We start from the raw sequence: 19,002 nt of genomic DNA on the forward strand, positions 1-19,002 counted from the left end.
AGGGATGTATTTGTAGGAAGATATTGCATAAAATTGGTTCTGCCATGGAATATCTTGGTTTCTCCATCTATGTTAATTGAGAGTTTTGCTGGATATCGTTAGCCTGGGCTGGCATTTGTGTTCTCTTAGGGTCTGTATGACATCTGCCCAGGATCTTCTGGCTTTCACAGTCTCTGGTGAGAAGCCTGTTGTAATTCTGATAGGTCTGCCTTTATATGTTACTTGGCTTTTTTCCCTTACTGCTTTTAATATTCTTTCTTTGTTCTGTGCATTTGGTATTTTAACTACTATGTGATGGGAGGAATTTCTCTTCTTGTCCAATCTATTTGGAGTTCTGTAGGCTCCTTGTATGCTTATGGGCCTCTCTTTAAGTTAGGTAAGTTTTCTTCTATAATTTTGTTGAAGATATTTACTGTCCCTTTAAGTTGGGACTCTACACTCTCTTCTATACCTAGTATCCTTAGGTTGTTTTTATCATTGTGTCCTGGATTTCCTGGATGTTTTGGGCTAGGAGTTTTTTGTGTTTTACATTATCTTTGATGATTGTGTCAAATTTATCTATGGTATCTTCTGTCTCTGAGATTCTCTCTCTTCTATCTCTTGTATTCTGTTGGTGATGCTTGCATCTATGACTCCTGATCTCTTCCCTAGGTTTTCCATCTCCTGGGTTGTCTTCCTTTGTGATTTCCTAGTTCCATTTTTAGATCCTGGATGGTTTTGTTCAATTCCTTCACCTGGTTGTTTGTGTTTTCCTGTAATTCTTTAAGAGATTTTTGTGTTTCCTCTGTAAGGGCTTCTGCTTGTTTACTTGTGTTGTCCTGTATTTCTTTAAGGGAGTTATTTATGTCCTTCTTATAGCCCTCTATCACCATCATAAAATGTGATTTTAAATCTAAATCTTGGAGAGGGAGAGAGGAGAGAGAGAGAAAGAAGTTGTGGCAGGACAATGGAGGCTGACATAAAGATCTTGCTCTGTGAATTACAGGTTGTTATCAATGTTCCTAAGGAATGGATGGTACCAGGCTTTGTATGTTTAAGTGGGCAATTATGTCTTATCAATTGGATCTAAAAAAAAATCTAAATCTTGCTTTTCCAGTGTGTTTTGATATCCAGTATTTGCTTTGGTGGGAGAGCTGGGCTCTGATGATGCCAAGTATGATAGTTTCTGTTGCTTAGGTTCCTGAGCTTGCCTCTTGCCATCAGGTTGTCTCTGGTGTTAGCTTGTCTTGCTGTCTCTGACAGTGGCTTGACCCTTCTGTAGGCCCGCCTGTCAGCAGTCTTGTAGACCTGCTTTCCTGTTTTCTTTCAACGTGTTCCGGGAACAGACTACTCTGCTCCTGGTGGCTGGCTTTCAGCTCTTAGCACAGGCAGGAACAGGAAGGGTCCTGCCCTTGACTTCTCCTAGGTCCCAGGGGGCACACATGACACTAAGCAATTCCCTCTTGGGTCAGGAATGTGGGCAGAGGGTAGTCTCCTATGATTTCTCAGGAGTGTTCACACTTCTGAAGGTTCAGCTCTCTCCCCCACAGGATTTGGGTCTCCTTCATTTCTAAGACTCCATTACACCCACTGAGGTCCAGCAATAAAAGCTGTCCAGAGCCATACGCTGGTAGGAAAGACCCAAATCTCACCTCTTCCATAGCACTTGCTAAGATTGCGCCATGCCTCAGAAACAAGTTTAATTTGTATTTCTGCCAAACAGATAAGAGCTTGACATAAGTAGGGAGTGACAAGGACAAAAAAGAAGAGAGACATGAAAATAAAATTCAAACCTACGTTGGTGGGCTATACAAGATAGCTAACAACATATAACTACTGACATTCTGACTGGTTTTAGGATACAAAAGAACACATGAGTTGAGGGTATGTGAGTAGGCAGAGGAATGGAAGTAGGTAGAGGTGGTAGAGATCTGAACAATCAAGTGGACTTAGTGGGCATGCATCTATCTGAAGTTTTCATGCTAACTCAGAGAGTAAAGATGGAGATGGGATTAAGTCAAAGTTCTCAGCAGAGCAAAAGGAACTCCCACTAAGAAGGGTCATTGGTACCACAGAGTCCAGTTATAATTAACCTTGTTGTTGCAGCTTAAAAGGAAAGGTTCGATTTCAATTCCCAAAAAATCTTATGCTTCAGATTTCAGAAGACTTCTTACCTAAATGAATTCAATTTATCAAATTAAGCAGCTTATATAAAGTACATCAGTGGTGGTTCCACAGAGTACATGCATGTTTTACAGATGCATGTTTACAGATGCATTATTCATAGGTTTTATGTGAATATAACTATGTGGGTGACTAGGTTATGAGATGTACAATACCCAAGACAGGCACAGATGATTTGATAGTGGAGGCTAGACAAAATTTATCTTAATACTAGAGCAGCAAAGACAGCATGTGACAGAATTCATGGGAGGGTTTGGAGAACTGCCTGTGCACAGTTTTGTGATGTGGGGGCCAATTCTAGACCCTGGAACTTTGGAATAAAGCTTAAAGTGAAAATATAGGATCATATTCTTTTTTATTGTATTTTTTAAATTCACATTTCAAATGTTATCCCTTTCCCATCCATAAACCCCATATACCAACCCCCTCCCCCTTCTTCTATGAGGGTGTTCCCCCACCCAACCACCCACCCCTTCCCACCTCCCTGCCCTGACATTCCCCTATACTGGGGAGTCCATCCTTGGCAGGACCAAGGGCTTCTCCTCTCATTGGCGCCTAACAAAGCCATCCTCTGCTACATATGCAGCTAGAACCATGGGTCTGTTCCATGTGTACTCCTTGGGAGGTGGTTTAGTCCCTGGGAGCTCTGGTTGGTTGGTATTGTTCTTATAGGGTTGCAAGCCCCTTCAGCTCCTTCAATCCTTTTTATAACTCCTCCAATGGGGACCCCATTCTCAGTTCAATGGTTGGCTGCTAGCATTCACCTCTGCATTTCTCATGCTCTGGCAGAGCCCCTCAGGAGACAGCTATATCAGGCTCCTGTCAGCATTTACTTCTTGGTATCAGCAATATTGTCTGAATTTGGAGGCTGTATGTATATGGACTGGATCCCCAGGTGGGGGTAGGCTCTAATTGGCCATTCTTTCAGTCTCTTCTCCAAACTTAGTCTCCATATCTCCTCCTCTGAGTATTTTTGCTCCCTCTTCTAAGAAGGACTGAAGTATCTGCACTTTGGTCATCCTCCTTCTTGAGCTTCACGTAGTCTTACGAATGAGAGTCACAATGCCTGGTGAGAAAGCCAGGAGCTTTGATGGATAAATCAACGTGACTGTGGAGAATGCTTCAAGTTCTGTATTTTCCTACTACAGAAATTTAATTAAATGTATTTGAACAAGAGTTATAAAAAGTAGTAATTATTCCCTACATGCTAATTATTTTCTTTATAAAAAATAAGTACATTGTAACAGAGGCAAGCAAACATCCTTCTTATGGTTTTTTGTTTATATGTTTATTGATTTATATCCTATGTCCTTCTACAAGAGCATTAAAATTATCTTGCTATGAATTTTTAATTTTTTTTAATGCATATATTTTTATATTTATTTATTTTTTTTTATTAACTTGAGTATTTCTTATATACATTTCGAGTGTTATTCCCTTTCCCGGTTTCCGGGCAAACATCCCCCTCCCCCCTCCCCTTCCTTATGGGTGTTCCCCTCCCAACCCTCCCCCCATTGCCGCCCTCCCCCCATAGACTAGTCACTGGGGGTTCAGTCTTAGCAGGACCCAGGGCTTCCCCTTCCACTGGTGCTCTTACTAGGATATTCATTGCTACCTATGGGGTCAGAGTCCAGGGTCAGTCCATGTATAGTCTTTAGGTAGTGGCTTAGTCCCTGGAAGCTCTGGTTGCTTGGCATTGTTGTACTTTTGGGGTCTCGAGCCCCTTCAAGCTCTTCCAGTTCTTTCTCTGATTCCTTCAATAGGGGACCTATTCTCAGTTCAGTGGTTTGCTGCTGGCATTCGCCTCTATATTTGCTGTATTCTGGCTGTGTCTCTCAGGAGCGATCTACATCCGGCTCCTGTCGGTCTGCACTTCTTTGCTTCATCCATCTTGTCTAATTGGGTGGCTGTATATGTATGGGCCACATGTGGGGCAGGCTCTGAATGGGTGTTCCTTCAGTCTCTGTTTTAATCTTTGCCTCTCCCTTCCCTGCCAAGGGTATTCTTTTTCCTCATTTAAAGAAGGAGTGAAGCATTCACATTGTGATCATCCGTCTTGAGTTTCGTTTGTTCTAGGGATCTAGGGTAATTCAAGCATTTGGGCTAATAGCCACTTATCAATGAGTGCATACCATGTATGTCTTTCTGTGATTGGGTTAGCTCACTCAGGATGATATTTTCCAGTTCCAACCATTTGCCTACGAATTTCATAAACTCGTTGTTTTTGATAGCTGAGTAATATTCCATTGTGTAGATGTACCACATTTTCTGTATCCATTCCTCTGTTGAAGGGCATCTGGGTTCTTTCCAGTTTCTGGCTATTATAAATAAGGCTGCGATGAACATAGTGGAGCACGTGTCTCTTTTATATGTTGAGGCATCTTTTGGGTATATGCCCAAGAGAGGTATAGCTGGATCCTCAGGCAGTTCAATGTCCAATTTTCTGAGGAACCTCCAGACTGATTTCCAGAATGGTTTTACCAGTCTGCAATCCCACCAACAATGGAGGAGTGTTCCTCTTTCTCCACATCCTCGCCAGCATCTGCTGTCACCTGAGTTTTTGATCTTAGCCAATCGCACTGGTGTGAGGTGAAATCTCAGGGTTGTTTTGATTTGCATTTCCCTTATGACTAAAGATGTTGAACATTTCTTTAGGTGTTTCTCAGCCATTCGGCATTCCTCAGCTGTGAATTCTTTGTTTAGCTCTGAACCCCATTTTTTAATAGGGTTATTTGTTTCCCTGCGGTCTAACTTCTTGAGTTCTTTGTATATTTTGGATATAAGGCCTCTATCTGTTGTAGGATTGGTAAAGATCTTTTCCCAATCTGTTGGTTGCCGTTTTGTCCTAACCACCGTGTCCTTTGCCTTACAGAAGCTTTGCAGTTTTATGAGATCCCATTTGTCGATTCTTGATCTTAGAGCATAAGCCATTGGTGTTTTGTTCAGGAAATTTTTTCCAGTGCCCATGTGTTCCAGATGCTTCCCTAGTTTTTCTTCTATTAGTTTGAGTGTGTCTGGTTTGATGTGGAGGTCCTTGATCCACTTGGACTTAAGCTTTGTACAGGGTGATAAGCATGGATCGATCTGCATTCTTCTACATGTTGCCCTCCAGTTGAACCAGCACCATTTGCTGAAAATGCTATCTTTATTCCATTGGATGGTTTTGGCTCCTTTGTCAAAAATCAAGTGACCATAGGTGTGTGGGTTCATTTCTGGGTCTTCAATTCTATTCCATTGGTCTATCTGTCTGTCTCTGTACCAATACCATGCAGTTTTTACCACTATTGCTCTGTAATACTGCTTGAGTTCAGGGATAGTGATTCCCCCTGAAGTCCTTTTATTGTTGAGGATAGCTTTAGCTATCCTGGGTTTTTTGTTATTCCAGATGAATTTGCAAATTGTTCTGTCTAACTCTTTGAAGAATTGGATTGGTATTTTGATGGGGATTGCATTGAATCTGTAGATTGCTTTTGGTAAAATGGCCATTTTTACTATATTAATCCTGCCAATCCATGAGCATGGGAGATCTTTCCATCTTCTGAGGTCTTCTTCAATTTCTTTCTTCAGTGTCTTGAAGTTCTTATTGTACAGATCTTTTACTTGCTTGGTTAAAGTCACACCGAGGTACTTTATATTATTTGGGTCTATTATGAAGGGTGTCGTTTCCCTAATTTCTTTCTCGGCTTGTTTCTCTTTTGTATAGACGAAGGCAACTGATTTATTTGAGTTAATTTTATACCCAGCCACTTTGCTGAAGTTGTTTATCAGCTTTAGTAGTTCTCTGGTGGAACTTTTGGGATCACTTAAATATACTATCATGTCATCTGCAAATAGTGATATTTTGACCTCTTCTTTTCCGATCTGTATCCCTTAGATCTCCTTTTGTTGTCTGATTGCTCTGGCTAGAACTTCAAGAACTATATTGAATAAGTAGGGAGAGAGTGGGCAGCCTTGTCTAGTCCCTGATTTTAGTGGGATTGCTTCAAGTTTCTCTCCATTTAGTTTAATGTTAGCAACTGGTTTGCTGTATATGGCTTTTACTATGTTTAGGTATGGGCCTTGAATTCCTATTCTTTCCAGGACTTTTATCATGAAGGGGTGTTGAATTTTGTCAAATGCTTTCTCAGCATCTAATGAAATGATCATGTGGTTCTGTTCTTTCAGTTTGTTTATATAATGGATCACGTTGATGGTTTTCCGTATATTAAACCATCCCTGCATGCCTGGGATGAAGCCTACTTGATCATGGTGGATGATTGTTTTGATGTGCTCTTGGATTCGGTTTGCCAGAATTTTATTGAGTATTTTTGCGTCGATATTCATAAGGGAAATTGGTCTGAAGTTCTCTTTCTTTGTTGTGTCTTTGTGTGGTTTAGGTATAAGAGTAATTGTGGCTTCGTAGAAGGAATTCGGTAGGGCTCCATCTGTTTCAATTTTGTGGAATAGTTTGGATAATATTGGTATGAGGTCTTCTATGAAGGTTTGATAGAATTCTGCACTAAACCCGTCTGGACCTGGGCTCTTTTTGGTTGGGAGACCTTTAATGACTGCTTCTATTTCCTTAGGAGTTATGGGGTTGTTTAACTGGTTTATCTGTTCCTGATTTAACTTCGATACCTGGTATCTGTCTAGGAAATTGTCCATTTCCTGAAGATTTTCAAATTTTGTTGAATATAGGTTTTTATAGTAAGATCTGATGATTTTTTGAATTTCCTCTGAATCTGTAGTTATGTCTCCCTTTTCATTTCTGATTTTGTTAATTTGGACACACTCTCTGTGTCCTCTCGTTAGTCTGGCTAAGGGTTTATCTATCTTGTTGATTTTCTCAAAGAACCAACTTTTGGTTCTGTTGATTCTTTCTATGGTCCTTTTTGTTTCTACTTGGTTGATTTCAGCTCTGAGTTTGATTATTTCCTGCCTTCTACTCCTCCTGGGTGTATTTGCTTCTTTTTGTTCTAGAGCTTTTAGGTGTGCTGTCAAGCTGCTGACATATGCTCTTTCCTGTTTCTTTCTGCAGGCACTCAGCGCTATGAGTTTTCCTCTTAGCACAGCTTTCATTGTGTCCCATAAGTTTGAGTATGTTGTATCTTCATTTTCATTAAATTCTAAAAAGTTTTTAATTTCTTTCTTTATTTCTTCCTTGACCAGGTTATCATTGAGTAGAGCATTGTTCAATTTCCACGTATATGTGGGCATTCTTCCCTTATTGTTATTGAAGACCAGTTTTAGGCCGTGGTGGTCCGATAGCACGCATGGGATTATTTCTATCTTTCTGTACCTGTTGAGGCCCGTTTTTTGACCAATTATATGGTCAATTTTGGAGAAAGTACCATGAGGAGCTGAGAAGAAGGTATATCCTTTTGCTTTAGGATAGAATGTTCTATAAATATCCGTTAAGTCCATTTGGCTCATGACTTCTCTTAGTCTGTCTACATCACTGTTTAATTTCTGTTTCCATGATCTGTCCATTGATGAGAGTGGGGTGTTGAAATCTCCCACTATTATTGTGTGAGGTGCAATGTGTGTTTTGAGCTTTAGTAAGGTTTCTTTTACGTATGTAGGTGCCCTTGTATTTGGGGCATAGATATTTAGGATTGAGAGTTCATCTTGGTTGATTTTTCCTTTGATGAATATGAAGTGTCCTTCCTTATCTTTTTTGATGACTTTTAGTTGAAAATTGATTTTATTTGATATTAGAATGGCTACTCCAGCTTGCTTCTTCTGGCCATTTGCTTGGAAAGTTGTTTTCCAGCCTTTCACTCTGAGGTAGTGTCTGTCTTTGTCTCTGAGGTGTGTTTCCTGTAGGCAGCAGAATGCAGGGTCCTCGTTGCGTATCCAGTTTGTTAATCTATGTCTTTTTATTGGGGAGTTGAGGCCATTGATATTGAGAGATATTAAGGAATAGTGATTATTGCTTCCCTTTATATTCATATTTGGATGTGAGGTTATGTTTGTGTGCTTTCATTCTCTTTGTTTTGTTGCCAAGACGATTAGTTTCTTGCTTCTTCTGGGGTATAGCTTGCCTCCTTATGTTGGGCTTTACCATTTATTATCCTTTGTAGTGCTGGATTTGTAGAAAGATATTGTGTAAATTTGGTTTTGTCATGGAATATCTTGGTTTCTCCATCAATGTTAATTGAGAGTTTTGCTGGATACAGTAACCTGGGCTGGCATTTGTGTTCTCTTAGGGTCTGTATGACATCAGTCCAGGATCTTCTGGCCTTCATAGTTTCTGGCGAAAAGTCTGGTGTGATTCTGATAGGTCTGCCTTGATATGTTACTTGACCTTTTTCCCTTACTGCTTTTAATATTCTTTCTTTATTTTGTGCGTTTGGTGTTTTGACAATTATGTGACGGGAGGTGTTTCTTTTCTGGTCCAATCTATTTGGAGTTCTGTAGGCTTCCTGTATGTCTATGGGTATCTCTTTTTTTAGGTTAGGGAAGTTTTCTTCTATGATTTTGTTGAAGATATTTACTGGTCCTTTGAGCTGGGAGTCTTCACTCTCTTCTATACCTATTATCCTTAGGTTTGATCTTCTCATTGAGTCCTGGATTTCCTGTATGTTTTGGACCAGTAGCTTTTTCCGCTTTACATTATCTTTGACAGTTGAGTCAATGATTTCTATGGAATCTTCTGCTCCTGAGATTCTCTCTTCCATCTCTTGTATTCTGTTGGTGAAGCTTGTATCTACAGCTCCTTGTCTCTTCTTTTGGTTTTCTATATCCAGGGTTGTTTCCATGTGTTCTTTCTTGATTGCTTCTATTTCCATTTTTAATTCCTTCAACTGTTTGATTGTGTTTTCCTGGAATTCTTTCAGGGATTTTTGCGATTCCTCTCTGTAGGCTTTTACTTGTTTATTAATGTTTTCCTGTGCTTCCCTAAGTGTGTTCATGTCTTTCTTGAAGTCCTCCAGCATCATGATCAAATATGATTTTGAAACTAGATCTTGCTTTTCTGGTGTGTTTGGATATTCCATGTTTGTTTTGGTGGGAGAATTGGGCTCCGATGATGGCATGTAGTCTTGGTTTCTGTTGCTTGGGTTCCTGCGCTTGCCTCTCGCCATCAGATTATCTCTAGTGTTACTTTGTTCTGCTATTTCTGACAGTGGCTAGACTGTCCTATAAGCCTGTGTGTCAGGAGTGCTGTAGACCTGTTTTCCTCTCTTTCAGTCAGTTATGGGGACAGAGTGTTCTGCTTTCGGGCGTGTAGTTTTTCCTCTCTACAGGTCTTCAGCTGTTCCTGTGGGCCTGTGTCTTGAGTTCACCAGGCAGCTTTCTTGCAGCAGAAAATTTGGTCTTACCTGTGGTCCCGAGGCTCAGGTTTGCTCGTGGGGTGCTGCCCAGGGGCTCTCTGCAGCGGCAGCAACCAGGAAGACCTGTGTCGCCCCTTCCGGGAGCTTCAGTGCACCAGGGTTCCAGATGGTCTTTGGCTTTTTCCTCTGGCGTCCGAGATGTGTGTGCAGGGAGCAGTCTCTTCTGGTTTCCCAGGCTTGTCTGCCTCTCTGAAGGTTTAGCTCTCCCTCCCACGGGATTTGGGTGCAGAGAACTGTTTATCCGGTCTGTTTCCTTCAGGGTCCGGCGGTGTCTCTGGCAGGGGTCCTGCCGCTTCCCCACGGGAGCCCAGAGGCCTTATACAGTTTCCTCTTGGGCCAGGGATGTGGGCAGGGGTGAGCAGTGTTGGTGGTCTCTTCCGCTCTGCAGCCTCAGGAGTGCCCACCTGACCAGGCGGTTGGGTCTCTCTCTCACCGGGTCTGGGAGCAGAGAGCTGCTGTGGGCCGGGGAATTTTTAATATTTTTATTTATAATTTCTACCCCAGAGACCCAAGTTTCCCTGGAAATGAAGCATATGTTATCTAGATATTTGCCTCAATGTTGGCTTAAATTGTGTTTTCACTATTTCATTCAAATGCATTTAGAGCTGAATATGACACATTTTGGGCAGAATATGACATATTTAGCCTGATATATTACACCATTGGGGCTGAATGAATGAAAATAAAAAAGTAAGTATGCACATAATGATTTTATACAAACTATTTGTTAGGACATGAGATTCTAAGTAAAGGGCCAGTGAGATGGCTTTGTACACAAAGGCACCTGAACTATTTTGATTCATTTGTCTACAAACTGTTTTCAAAGTGATTGGCTGCCAGGGGAATGCATCTGCTTGCAGACAGGCACAGCCCTCAGAGTCAGTCCAGTCTGTCTCCAGCCTTGCTAGATCTGAGGTAACCATATCTCAGTCCAAGAATTCATGGCCATGAACAAGATGTTTTTATGGTGGAAAGACATTGTGTTCCTTCCTTTAGTGGAAAAGGGTCCCCAGCAAAGTTGGTTGTAGACCACAAATCTATAGATAACCCTTGTCTTGTAGTTCCCATTTAGAATGTTACAGAATTAGTATTAGAAAAGGGAAAAGGATCACAGTTTTTTATATTTATTATACCATGTTTTGTTCCCTACATATTTTAAAATTATTTGTAAGAACATATTAAACTGCTAACAAGAGAGTTAACACTTAAGAATGAAAATAAGAGAGGAGCATAAAATAGAGCCAGGAAGAAGGCCATAAACATGCTTACAATAGGACTGCTATGGGTGGGCTGGCATTTGGCTCTAAACTGGCTAATAGTCCTCCATCTGCTAATGGCATTAGCTTCAATTTGCTTAAGAGCATTTTTGAGGGAAATGGAAAAGCCAGGGTAAAGGGTGAAAATACAAGATTGTCTGGCCAACTCATTTTTCATTTGGCTTCCTGTAGGAATAGATCTTAACATATCTGGGACAGAGAACATACTGAACAGTGTGTCCTTAATACAGTTCTTCCTCAGTACACTTCTGGGACAGGATGTTCAGAAATATCCAAAGGTATTGAATTAAAAATCTAGGCTGGCTGAACTGGCCATCAGCAGAATCCTGAAGCTCTGTGAAGCTGTTCCGTCTCCTCTTCTCTAGTCTCTCCTCTTCTATAGTCAGACAGCTCAAGAGCTTTATCTGTTCTTGCTGTCTCCATTTCTTCCTCCATCCTTACCCCTAAAACAGTTCTAACCTGGTCTCCACTTCAACCACATCAGTGATGCTGTCTTGCTAAGTAAGCTTCCCAAATCATTGTTCAGTCTATATTGTACTTGGTCCCGGTAGTATTTGGAAGTTCCTTTATCTGTGTGTTTCTGTTTCTGTTCTGTTGACTCAACAGTGTTGGTTTTCCTTCAGATATGAGGAGGTGGTTACAGCAAAACCATAGACCAGAATTGTACACTAGTAACAAACAAAGTTATCTACTATTTCTGAATCCCATAGCATATGATTTTATTGAACAACAGTAGCATGGTATGTTAACCTGGTCAATTTCCAGTTCAAACTCCTGCTGTTCTTTTATTTCAGACCCAACAAAGTTAGGAGCTATATTTCCCTGACTTGCCTTGGATTTAAGATTTCAAATATAATTTATGCTTTTACAGTCTGTGATATTTACATGAAATTTGAACTTTGACCTGAGTTACATGTACTAGGGGCAGTAATGCTAAGACATCATGGTTCTGAAGCTAACAGTTGTGGTAGAAGATTGCTGTTATGCCCATGTGATCTGTGAAATTCAATGGCAGCCCCCTTGCTCCCTGTAGGGTTTGTTTCAGGGAAGTTCTAGAAATTCCCTACAACCAAGCATTAGATCACAAAGTCTACTTCTATTGCTACTATGCTAGAACATTCTTACTATTGAATAAAACAAAAGTGAAGGCATATCTATCACCTTGCCAAAAGAGCTGGAGGTTGTAGTCATGGTTCCACATGACAATCTTCTCCATTCCTAGGCCATTTGACTGGTGGCAGTTTCTCAGAACACTGGTCATAGCTCATGCCTAGAATACTTTCCCAGATTTACTAATTTGAAGATGTTGATTGATGGGATTCTCTACACTACAGCTGAGAAGCACTTCTGCCAAGATTAAGAGGCCTTGGGAGTAGAATTTCCCTAGAAGTATGTAACTCTGGGGATCCCAAAGCTTTCTAAATGAGAAAAGGCAGAGGACACTTGACTGCAGTAACACTTATTAAGAGCCTACTATGTGACCTAGACGGTGCGTTAGGTGATTCACAACCAAGCACTCTCTTCAGCCTTTCCAGGATCTTTGTGATGACAGTAGTGGTACCATCTTTGTAAAGATGAAGACTCTACTCTCAGGTTAGTTATGCATGATCTGGGGTCTCCTGGATAATCCACAGACAAGTTTTTAGGCACATTATCAAAACACCATTTAATCATTTATTTTTATAATGAAGTATTTGTTCACATATAACTAAATAAAGAGCCTGTTTGAGAAGAAAGAATGGCAAAAAATGTCATGCACTGCCTTTCCATCATTAATCCTAGCTTAAAAGCTTGCGATTGGCAAGCACCACATTAGCTTCTAATTCATTTGCTGTCTTTTCTTACTGTCTGCTTCCTCATTTTGGGTTATGTTTTATATCAGTCCTGCAGTGATATCTGAAAGGATAATTACACTTGAGTCCCAGGAAAGAGAACTGCTATGAATTATTGATGATGTTGGCTTTCTAGAGCTTTAATTTTGCCTCCTTTTTTCAGTCAAGGGTAATAGTTAGATAGCAGTTTTCATATCATCCTAGGAACTCACATTCCTACTTTCTGCAGGCAATACTCACTTGAATTACAGGGGAAGCAGTGTTGCTGGTGCTGTTTCTATGTATGATTTCTCCATAGACTCTATTCTCTGTAGCTTTGCTCAATGGTAGGCTAATAGGTCAGTTTTCAAACTGAGTTTCCAGCTCTTGAAATGCTCCTGAGGTGCTTGAATTTTAATCAGAGGGCAGTGAAGCCTGTGGTAGATTGGTATTCTACACACACACACACACACACACACACACACACACACACACACACACACTCCATTCTCTTGTTTCAAAGAAAAACACTGTACCATAAAGCATGAAGTTTCATGTAAAATATTGAAAAAAGATCTTGTCTGTAAAAGGCTTGAAAACCCTAAATTGATACAGTAAATACATGAGTGGGTGTTTGTCTTATCTGTTGAGGTACTAAGGAAAATACACATTAACAGTCACATGCTGTTAGAAGATGGCAGCATGCCTGTAGCTGGGCTGCAGAATGAACTTGATCCCCTCGCCATGTTATGAGATTCGCTCTGGACACCAAGTAAAGCTACTCATTGTGTTTATTTCTGGTTTGCATAAACTCACTCACAAGAAATGAAGGAAAATGGGAGGAGCTGTTTTCCTCATAAATGAACCAACTGCAATGAATCACCTTGTTTCACAGGCTTAGATGAGGGTCATTAGTAAGGTCCCAAGGCCTCCAGCAACCGTTGAGAGAACAGCTATGCCCATTAACTTGTTTTATTTTATAGAGGAATACCATGGGCAAAAGTTCTTTTTAGCTTTCAAAGAGTATTTTTAAAAGCTTTTGTTTCATGTGATAAAAAATCAGACTTGAATCCATACTCAGGGTTTCTTTCTGCATGTGGATGGTATAGGACCTAGAATACCCAATCAGGCATGAGATCTATAGACCTGAGGAAGACATTGACTCATTCTTTCAATGTTGTTATCAAGTAATGACATCATAATCTAAAAACAAGACAGAGTCTGTCTTAGAATATGAATATTAATGTCAAGGAGGCACATTATCAAGAACATATAAGCAATTACAGAGCAAGGTCCTTTCACACTTTCACACTTTCACACTGACCCTGGAAAGTCAGTAGCCTAAGCTTATTTTCAAAGGCCATAGATGGCTGATTTGCTGCTGCCAAAGTAATGAATGTATGGCACTTACTGTATCTGATGGCTAAATATCCACCATCTACGACAAAGAATTACAGAGAATGTTACAGAAACTCCAATGGGGCTGATGGTTGGTGACAGACACATACACATACAAATTCATGGCCACACACATACTCATGCACATATGAACACAAATACACACACACACACATGCACACACAATATAATGATGATGATGATGATGATGATGATGATAATGATAATACATAGCATTATATTACATATAGCATTAGACAAAAGCCCTTTCCCTGGTCATTTGATATTCACCAACACTGTTTTGTTATCCATAATTCAAAGATGACCTGAAGGTGCTAGGAAGTCATTCATGCAAGATCATTGTGATTTTCCTTCCCTAAAAATTCTTTTCACAAAATGTATAATCCTTATCAAACAGGTAAGAAATGTATACATAATGAAAATACTTATTCTGTTGCTACGGTGTCATTGTTAGAGCAATGTGATTTTGGTAAAGAAATAAAAATAAACATAAAAAGAAACAAAAATTAATTTCATTAAAAATTTCTACACGAAACATTAAAAACACACTTAATCTCTGGGAGAGAGTTGAACTCCCAGAAGTGTGGACAATCTTGAGACCTCAGGACAGACTGCCACTTCTGCCCACATCCCTGGTCCAAGTGGAAACCGCACAGTGCCTCTGGACACAGGAATATAAAAGCAGTCAGTGGCAGGAACTGGCTGGTTCCTGCCTGTGCCCAGAACTGAATAAAACCAGTCAAACCATTCCCTGCACCCAAATCCCATGAGGGAGAGAACTAGACCCTCAGAAGTGCAGACATTCCTGAGAAATCAGGGGAGACAACTAATTTCTGCCCACATTCCTGACCCAAGAGGAAATCACCTAATGCCATCCATGCCCTCTAGACAAAGGGACTTAGGAGCAGTCAGGAGCAGGACCCTTCAGGTTTCTGCCTGTACTGAGATGAGCCAGTTGGCAAGAGCACCTATACACCAGAGAGTAGAGCTGAATGAAAACAGGTCTACAGGAGTGCTGACACACAGGCCTACAAGAGGGTCAAGTCAGTGTCAAGAGACAGCAAGACCAGGTAACACCAAAGAAAACCTGATGGCAAGAGGCAAGCTCAGGAACCTAAGCAACAGAAACCAAGACTGCTTGGCATCATCAGAGCCCAGCTCTCCCACCAAAACAAATACTGCATATCCAAACACAATGGAAAAGCAAGATTTAGATTTAAAATCACATTTTATAATGGTGATGGAGGGCTATAAGAAGGACATAAATAACTCCCTTAAAAAAATACAGGACAACACAAGTAAACAAGCAGAAGCCCTTACAGAGGAAACACAAAAATCCCTTAAAGAATTACAGGAAAACACAAACAACCAGGTGAAGGAATTGAACAAAACCATCCAGGATCTAAAAATGGAACTAGAAACAATAATGAAATCACAAAGGGAGACAACCCAGGACATGGAAAACCTAGGGAAGAGATCAGGAGTCATAGATGCAAGCATCACCAACAGAATACAAGAGATAGAAGAGAGAGAATCTCAGAGACAGAAGATACCATAGATAAATTTGACACAACCATCAAAGATAAGGTAAAACACAAAAAGCTCCTAGCCCAAAACATCCAGGAAATCTAGGACACAGTGATAAAAACAACCTAAGGATAATAGGTATAGAAGAGAGTGTAGAGTCCCAACTTAAAGGGACAGTAAATATCTTCAACAAAATTATAGAATAAAACTTACCTAACTTAAAGAAAGAGAGGCCCATAAACATACAAGGAGCCTACAGAACTCCAAATAGATTGGACCAGAAGAGAAATTCCTCCTGTCACATCATAGTCAAAACATCAAATGCACAAAAAAAGAAAGAATATTAAAAGCAGTAAGGGAAAAAAGCCAAGTAACATATAAAGGCAGACCTATCAGAATTACAACAGGCTTCTCACCAGAGATTGTGAAAGCCAGAAGATCCTGGGCAGATGTCATACAGACCCTAAGAGAACACAAATGCCAGCCCAGGCTAACGATATCCAGCAAAACTCTCAATTAACATAGATGGAGAAACCAAGATATTCCATGACAGAACCAATTTTATGCAATATCTTCCTACAAATACAGCCCTAATAGATGGAAAACTCCAACACAAGGAGGGAAACTACACCCTAGAAAAAGCAAGAAAGTAATCTCCTTGCAACAAAACCAAAGAATAGAGAGACACAAACATAATTTCACTTCTAAATATGAAAATAACAGGAAGAAACAATCACTATATCTTAATATCTCTTAACATCAATGAATTAGATTTCCCAATCTAAAGACACAGACTAACAGACTGGACACTTAAAAAGGACCCAGCATTTTGCTGCATAGAGGAAACACACCTCTGAGACAAAGACAGACACTACCTGAGAGTAAATGGTTGGATAACAACTTTCCAAGCAAATGGTTCCAAGAAACAAGCTGGATAATCGACTTTCAACTAAAAGTCATCAAGAAAAGGACACTTCTCATTCATCAAAGGAAAAATCCACCAAGATGAGCTCTCAATCCTAAATATCTATGTTCTAAATGCAAGGACACCTACATTCATAAAAGAAACCTTACTAAAGCTCAAAGCACACATTGCACCTCACATGATAATAGTAGGAGATTTCAACACCCCACTCTCATCAATGGACAGATCATGGAAACAGAAATTAAACAGAGACATAGAGAGATTAACAGAAGTTATGAACCAAATGGATTTAACAGATATTTATAGAACATTCCATCCTAAAACAAAAGGATATACCTTCTTCTCAGCATCTCATGGTAGCCTCTCCAAAATTGACCATGTAATCAGTCACAAAACGGGCCACAACAGATACAGGAAGATAGAAATAGTCCCATGCATCCTATCAGATCACCACAGACTAAGTCTGGACTTCCATAACAACAAAAATGGCTGAATGCCCACATATTCATGGAAGTTGAACAACACCCTACTCTGATAATTTTGTCAAGGAAGAAATAAAGAAAAAAATCTGAAGACTTCTTAGAATTTAATGAAAATGAAGGTACAACATACCAAAACTTATGGGACACAATTAAAGCAGTGCTAAAAGGAAAACTCATAGCTCTGAGTTCCTGCAAAAAGAAACAGGAGAGAGCATACATTAGCAGCTTGACAGCACACTTAAAAGCTCTAGAACAAAAAGAAGCAAATACACCCAAGAGGAATCGAAGGCAGGAAATAATCAAACTCAGGGCTGAAATCAACCAAGTAGAAAGAAAAGGGACTATACAAAGAATCAACAAGACCTGGAGCTGGTTCTTTGAGAAAATAAAAAATAGATAAACCCTTAGCTAGACTAACCATAGGGCACAGAGAGTGTATCCAAATTAACAAAATCAGAAATGAAAAGGGAGACATAACAACAGAATCTGAGGAAATTAAAAAAAACCATCAGATCCTAGTACAAAAGCCTATATTCAACAAAACTGGAAAATCTGGAGGAAATGGATACTTTTCTAGACAAATGCCAGGTACCAAAGTTAAATCAGGGACAGATAAACTATCTAAAGAACCCCATAACTCCTAAAGAAACAGAAGCAGTTATTAAAAGTCTCCCAACCAAAAAGAGCCCAGGACCAGATGGATTTAGTGACAAATTTTATCAGCCCTTCATAGAAGACCTCATACCAATACTGCCCAAACTATTCCATAAAATAGAAACAGACAGAGCACTACCAAATTCCTTCTATGAATCCATAATTACTATTATACCTGAGCCACACAAAGATACAACAAAGAAAGAGAACTTCAGACCAATTTCCCTTATGAATATTGACACAAAATTACACAATAAAATTCTTGCAAACCGAATCCAAGAACACATCAAAACAATCATCCATCATGATCAAGTAGGCTTCATTCCAGGGATGCAGGGATGGTTTAACATGTGGAAATCCATCAGTGTAATTGACATATAAACAAATTCAAAGATTAAAAACCTCATGATCATTTCATTAGATGTTGAGAAGGCATTTGACAAAATTCAACACCCCTTCATGATAAAAGTCCTGGAAAGATCAGAAATTCAAGGCCCATACACAAAAGCAATATACAGTAAACCAGTAGCTAACATCAAACTTGAAGAGAAACTTGAAGCATTTCCACTAAAATCAGGGACTAGACAAGGCTGCCCACTCTTTCCCTACTTATTCAATATAGTACTCGAAGTCCTAGCCAGAGCAATCAGAAAACAAAAGGTCAAAGGGATACAAATTTGAAAGGAAGAAGTCAAAATATCACTATTTGCATATGATAATATACTTAAGTGACCCCAAAAGTTCCACCATAGCACTACTAAGCCTGATAAACAACTTCAGCCAAGTGGCTGGTATAACATTAACTCAAACAAATCAGTCGCCTTCCTCTAGTCAAATGATAAACAGAATGAGAAAGAAATTAAGGAAATGACACCCTTTACAATAGTCCCAAATAATATAAAATACTTTGCTGTGACTTTAACTAAGCAAGTGAAGGATCTGTATGACAAGAACTTCAAGTCTCTGAAGAAAGAAATTGAAGAAGTTCTCAGAAGATGGAAAGTCCTCCCATGCTCATTGATTGGCAAAATTAATATAGTAAAAATGGCCATCTTGCCAAAAGCAATCTACAGATTCAATGAAGTCCCCATCAAAATTTCAACTCTATTCTTCACAGAGATAGAAAGACTAATTTGCAAATTCATTTGGAATAACAAAAAAGCCAGGATAATGAAAAACAGTATCAAAAATAAAAGAATTTCTAGGGGAATCACTATCCCTGATCTCAAGCTGTATTACAGAACAATAGTGATATAAACTATATGGTATCGGTACAGAGACAGGCAGGTAGATCATTGGAATAGTATTTTAGACCTAGAAATGAACACATACACCTATGGTCACTTGATCTTCGACAAAGAAACTAAAACCATCCAATGGAAAAAAGAAAGCCTTTCCAACAAATGGTGCTGTTTCAACTGGAGATCAGCA

The 19,002-nt window shown here is 39.7% G+C and overlaps 1 protein-coding gene across 3 annotated transcripts in view; it reads right to left on the reverse strand.

Moving 5' to 3' along the window:
• The window catches only part of Acyp2 (acylphosphatase 2), a 169,531-nt gene that overhangs the window by 12,079 nt on the left and 138,450 nt on the right, over positions 1 to 19,002 (reverse strand).

The sequence above is a fragment of the Rattus norvegicus genome, chromosome 14 (assembly GCF_036323735.1).
Source record: "Rattus norvegicus strain BN/NHsdMcwi chromosome 14, GRCr8, whole genome shotgun sequence".
In the NCBI taxonomy this organism is placed as follows: Eukaryota; Metazoa; Chordata; class Mammalia; order Rodentia; family Muridae; genus Rattus; species Rattus norvegicus.